Below are 6,000 nucleotides of genomic sequence, written 5' to 3'. Positions count from 1 at the left end.
TCGCGACCAAAAATGAAATTCACAATAGGATAGGTTTTTGTGTCGTTTCTTTTTTGTAGAATAAATATGTGACTTAGCTGGCTGCTATAAAAATGCAATATTCTCTAAATTTAAATTTATTTTTTTAATTTAAAAAATCAGGTTTAAATTTATTTTTTCAATCTGAGTAAAATACATTTTCCAATAAGAAATAAAACAACAGCTGATCAGCAAATGTGCACCGGCCTCTCTGTTGTGTGTAGAAAAAAAAATCTTAAAAAATCTTAGAAGTCTTAGTGCAAGTTTTTTTCGCTTTCAATGGATTTAATTTCGCAAAAAATTGACTTTGAAGTGGAAAAATACTGAGATTTCCTTCGGGTACTCTGCATTTTTCATTCTGTTGTAGAAATTTTGCAGTTTGGCATGATTCACCAACATTTTTTCCCTTCTACTTCATAACCTTTTAGCCAGTAAGAAATTTTTCAATAAGAGAGACGATAAGAAACTTTAAGGTCATTTTTTGAAGAATTTCTTTTCACTTTTTCGTTTTTATTTTCTCCTGTTATGTTTTCTTACGGTTTGAGCATAATTCGCACTGCAAAGCTTTGCAAATTTTAGCAAAATAAATGATTTCTGTTCCAGCGTCGAAGATATGTACATATGTATGTGTAGAGGTGACCGTTTGCTGTGACATGAACTAATAAAAAGTTGACTTAGTGCAGCTTTTTCTAATGATAACCTTGCTCAGTTGCGTGATCAATTGCAGTTGAACACAAAATTTCCACTTCTCCTATTTCTCTTCTTACAGAAATGAAGGTTATTGCAAAATGGAAAAATCTGACTATGTAGAAATAGAAAAATTTGAATTGTTAAAATAAAAATTTGTATATATGTACGTGAAGCTTTTTCCGCCGAGTAATTCGATTTTTTCATCATTTTTTGGATAACATTTCAATCAATAGAATGTAAAATTCTGGTGGAGATCTTCATTATATGCCAAATACAACATAAAAAGTAATTTTTCTATTAATCAAAATATTTCATTTCTTCCCATAAAATTTTCTTCTATTTTTTACCTTTTGAGATTAAGATACGGCGAAATAGGCAGGTATAGAAAAAAATTCAAAATAGACAGCTATGAAAGTACGTGGTTCGTGGATATAAAAAGAAATATAGATAAGAAGAGGTAAATAGGAAATATAGATAGATATAAAGATAGATAAAAATAGATAAATGGGAAAAAATTAGAAAAATTTGAATTGTGAAAATAAAAATGAATGAATGAAAAAAAAAAATTGAAAGGTAAGAATGAAAATAAAAATTGTAGCAAATCTCCGTTCTTCTTTTGATTCCAATAATTTTCCTACAATATACTATAGCCTAATTATTTTTGCGATCCATTCCGTAGAAGAGAAAAAGATGTCTTTGTTGAAGTTTTTCTCGGATAGTGCCAGGTTTCATTCAATCCATTAACGGCAGAAAAACACACATAGAGTCTCAATAATACATTTCTTTGCTTTTCTTCAACTATAGAACACTGAGATTCGATTCAACTAATGATTTTCGCTATTATAGACGATTTTTTGCAGTTAGGCTATTACTGCTATTGTTGACATTTTCCTGGCGATACCAGTAATGAAATGCGCATGTTGTCTTCAGTTCCTGAACGAGGAATGAGGAGAATTGCAGCGTTTTCACCCATCGAAGGTCATGGGTTGTGTATGAGCGCTAAAAAAGATGTAGCCTCATAGAATAGAACTTGGAGTTCTCTTACTTATTCCTACCCTACAGTTCTCCTACATTTCTCCTACTTCAAAATAATATATCGTCCATTACAACGATATTGGGGCAGGTGTAGCGCAGTCGGTTAGAGGTTTCGCTTCCTGCACGATCGATCGGAGGTTCGAATCCGCCCTAGTGCCCACCAAGCCTTTCATCCCTCCGAGATCGATAAATTGGTACCAGACTTGTCTGGGAGGATAAAAACACTGACTTGAAACATCGGCTAGCCGCCGCAAGTCATTGTATAGGCCAGCTACACGCTCGTGAACTTCAAACGACTCTAAATTGATGTGAACGTGGGGGCCCATCGAAAGCGGATTGACTGACGCCAGAAACATTATCCTTTTTTCTTTTACAACGATGTTGAGGCCGGTGTGGTGTGATGGGTTAAAAATCCACTGCAGCCACACGTTCGATGGTTTGAAACCGCCCCAGTGACGCTGTAGTGTCCTAGTGGGAAGACTTTCATCCTCTCTGGAGTCAACAAATTGTTACCAGACCTGTTTGGAGGACAAAAACACTGATTTGATCACCGACTGACCTCCTCCATAAGTCATATGTATAGGTCATTACATGTTCCAAAAATCTCAACGATTACGAATTGCAGTAAAACGCGTTGGCGGATTTCAAGTGGATTGATAGTGAATTTATCTTTTTTCTAGATAGGGATGTTACTAGGAAATGCGCTGATAAGGCAATCAATGCTGAAAATATTCGTCTATTTTGGTTCCGATGTACAGCATTGCCGTCAGGTTTAATATGAATGGACGGCGCTGATGTGAAGAAATCACTTGCCATATAACCATTTTGCGCCGAGAATGCTTGTGCTTACACTGATTAAGAGTGAGTAATCCTTAAAAATTGTTTACTAATGGGATGTAGATGTTTGTGGACAGAAAGCCTCCTAATCCACGTTAGAACCTCTCAAATGTTCACTTTTGCTTTGTTAGTGAAGAAATTATTCGCGAAAAAGAGTTTCATGACTTCTCATGACAGTACTTTATGAGGAGTATGATGGCACTAAACACAGTTATGTACAGTACTCGACAACTTGTTCCTCAAGAACATAAACCAAAAAACGAATGTTGACGAATGTAATTCTCTTCTGCAGTCCGTCACTTGCAACAAGTATACAGAACCGGGAAAGAATGTTGGAAGTACAAAATATTGTCAAAATATTGTCAAATCATTTGTCTTCCTTGTCCTCGGCATATATGGACTCTGAAGACATTTTCTCACCAATCGTTCCTCAATTCCTCACTTAGCCTTGTAAATTATTTTTCCTGTTCATCACTTCCTTTCTCTAATGTGTGAGAGTTTTTTTTTTCTCTTCAAATTCTCGTACTCTTCATTTTATTGCTAAGTGACAACGAAACTAGAGTCAAAACAGAGCAAATCATATGTGTAATGTAGCTGTTTTATCTACAAGTTTCCTCTGAAACATCCCCTTTTCTACCGTGATAGAATTTCATATTCAATAGAACGAATTGCACTAGAATCACTTGCTATTTGTTCAGTTTGTATAATAATTGGTTCACAAAGTTCTGCAAGTATTTTCGCATTATCGAACTAGTCGGTGGGAAATTCACAGGATTTTTAAAAATATTTTCCTAATTGTTCCTGTTACCGCAACTTGTACATTATAATGCATTTGAGGGAATTTGCTGCACATCGTTAGTCTCCGGGACTTCGCTGCCCATCGTTTATTCTGTTTCGGTGGCCATGGGTTGTATCCTTCCACCTCTTAGTATACTAAAACACATTTACCTCTGAATACGTTATTCGTCGTTATATATTTATTGGAGACAGTGGTTGGGCAGCAATTTTTGCTGATATTGACATCTGTTTCTCGATTAGTAACCTATTCTACTTTAGTTCCGCAAACTCTTTAAGTTTTGCTGCTAACTGCTACTGCCAAGCTCGTACTTTTTATGAAAATATTAGGTGATTACTACCACTCTTTATGTCTGTGTTCATCTATTGGTAAAAATAGACGTTATCTTCTATTTGCTGTAGTATTCAGAGCAGAAATATTGCGCTCTATACAACATATTTGAAGGAATTTTTCCTAACGAGTGAGACTGTATAGCAGCGGCATCACTTCCATATCTTTCAAAATGTGCAGCACTGCAAAATCAAGAACAAAAGAGTAGAGGTTCTGCTCAGTTATTGTTTTTTATTTGTTGAAATTATTGGCACTAACTCTCGGGGATCAGAAGCTGGAGGACTGGAGAACCGGTGAATCCAGAAAAGCACTGGGTTGGGTCTTGTGTAGAGAGAGACTACGCCTCTAGTTACGACTTAGCCTACTCGACCTGTAGCGGCGCATAGTCAGGAGTGTTGGCTCCTCCTGTCCTGGGTCCCTCTGCTGAAAAACTCATGGGTATCCTTGTATGTACTTCACGTGGTCATCCTTTTGGTGTCGCTGCTGTTCGGTGCAGTATGCATACACCTTACGCACTACAATATAAAATATTTAATTCTACTAAAAGGCTAACAGGAATACAAGTGAGGAACTCTACTAACTACGAACAAATAACAATAACTGTGGATAGTAATACCATACATAGAAATTACAATAGTATACAAATTGTTACATGGCGCTCTTTTTACACTATTTGTTCACGGTTAAACAAAATCAACCTATAAGGGATTAAGATGTAGACCAAAATGGTTCATCAACGTCTAAGATGGTAATAGAGGCTGCACGTTTACTCTTCAACTTGTTTCGCCACCTGTCCACATCAATTGCATTTCGAAAGATCTTGAATTCGCAAGGAGAGAAGAGAGAGAGAGATAGAGAAATGAGAGAAGGAGAGGAAAGAGAGAGAGAGAATGCCGAAGTCAGAGCGCGAATACAAGTGCCGAGAAAAGCTCTTTATATATAGGCTTCCCCGTGTGAAGCACAGTAGGAGGAGGTGCGCGGCAGGACCTCGTTGGGGATATTTGTTGCAGAAAAAACCTTTTCTTCTCAAGCATTCAAGAAGGGAGTTGATTTTCCAAAACAATTTTATTTTTTTGTAGGGTAAGAATTAACAATAAAGCTAATCCTCCGTCAAATTTATGTCGGGAGAGTTAAGCAATTGAACCAGGATAACATGCAAGAAATTAAATTGTTTCAAATTGTTTAGAATACAAACTGTACGGTATTATCCGCTATACAAAAAATTCAGGAAGTAGATTTCTTGAATCGCTGCATTTATAGTTTAGTAGTGTAATTAGCGCAGAAATCGTGAGATTTCTTCTTCATAGGATTGCACTTGTCTTGCATTCACTTCCACTTAATCGTTCCTTTTTTCGTTTTGAGATTTCCGTTTCGGAAACGATCCGAATGTAGCGCTGTGTCTTCGCTTTTTAAGTTCCTTTTTAGGTGAATTGCACTTTCCCGCATCTTCATTGTTGTTCAACTACGATGGATTCAGTTGTTGCCGATGTTTGAACAGTTATGCTTCTTATTTCGATGCTGTTCTTAATTTCTCTCGTTCCACCAATCCGAAAGTGACAATGTAGCTCATACGCGTTAGTTTTATAATCCATAACGTTCATGATATGAATGAGGGGTGGAGAATGAAAGTTCGAAAGTCTGAAAAACATTCACTGGATTCAGAAAAATGGCCTAAATTGCGATTCTAAAAGAATGTGCCCATAATTTGTTTTGGAAGTTGTCCTACATAACATCGCTGATCCCCGTCAACGTATTTTATGTCTCCGAACACTTGTGGAACTTTCAGGTGCTGGAATATTCCACAAAGTAGACTTTTTCTTAAGCAGAGCTGAATCACTATTTGATCATGAGCACAAAAAGCTTTCTGTTCGCTATAACCTTCCAGAATAAAAAAAAAGAACTACTAGTGGATGCTCCATGCAAATAAGTTATTACTGGATTCTTTTTTTGTATTGAAGATGATATTTATTTTTTAATTTTTTTTTTTTTGAAATTTTCTTGAGATTATTCTTTTTCATTGTATGCTATATTCATACACACATGGATTATCATGTAATAAATAAGGGAATAACTAAGAAAATAAATATCCACCCTGAATTTTGCGGCAGTTTCCGGAATCAGATCTGAAGTGTTCTCCCCGCGTTTCGCTTTACACTCTTCAGACAACTAATTTGGGAATTAAATTTTCTTGATCCTAGCGTTTTTCACAGGGAGTTTTGCAAGTTTCTACCATTTGTATCATTTTTGAACCAGAAATATCACTAAATGTAAGACCCGAACTGAATACGAGCTGC

The sequence above is a fragment of the Necator americanus genome, chromosome II, assembly GCF_031761385.1.
Source record: "Necator americanus strain Aroian chromosome II, whole genome shotgun sequence".
NCBI lineage: Eukaryota > Metazoa > Nematoda > Chromadorea > Rhabditida > Ancylostomatidae > Necator > Necator americanus.
Note: the sequence above shows the minus strand (reverse complement) of the source record.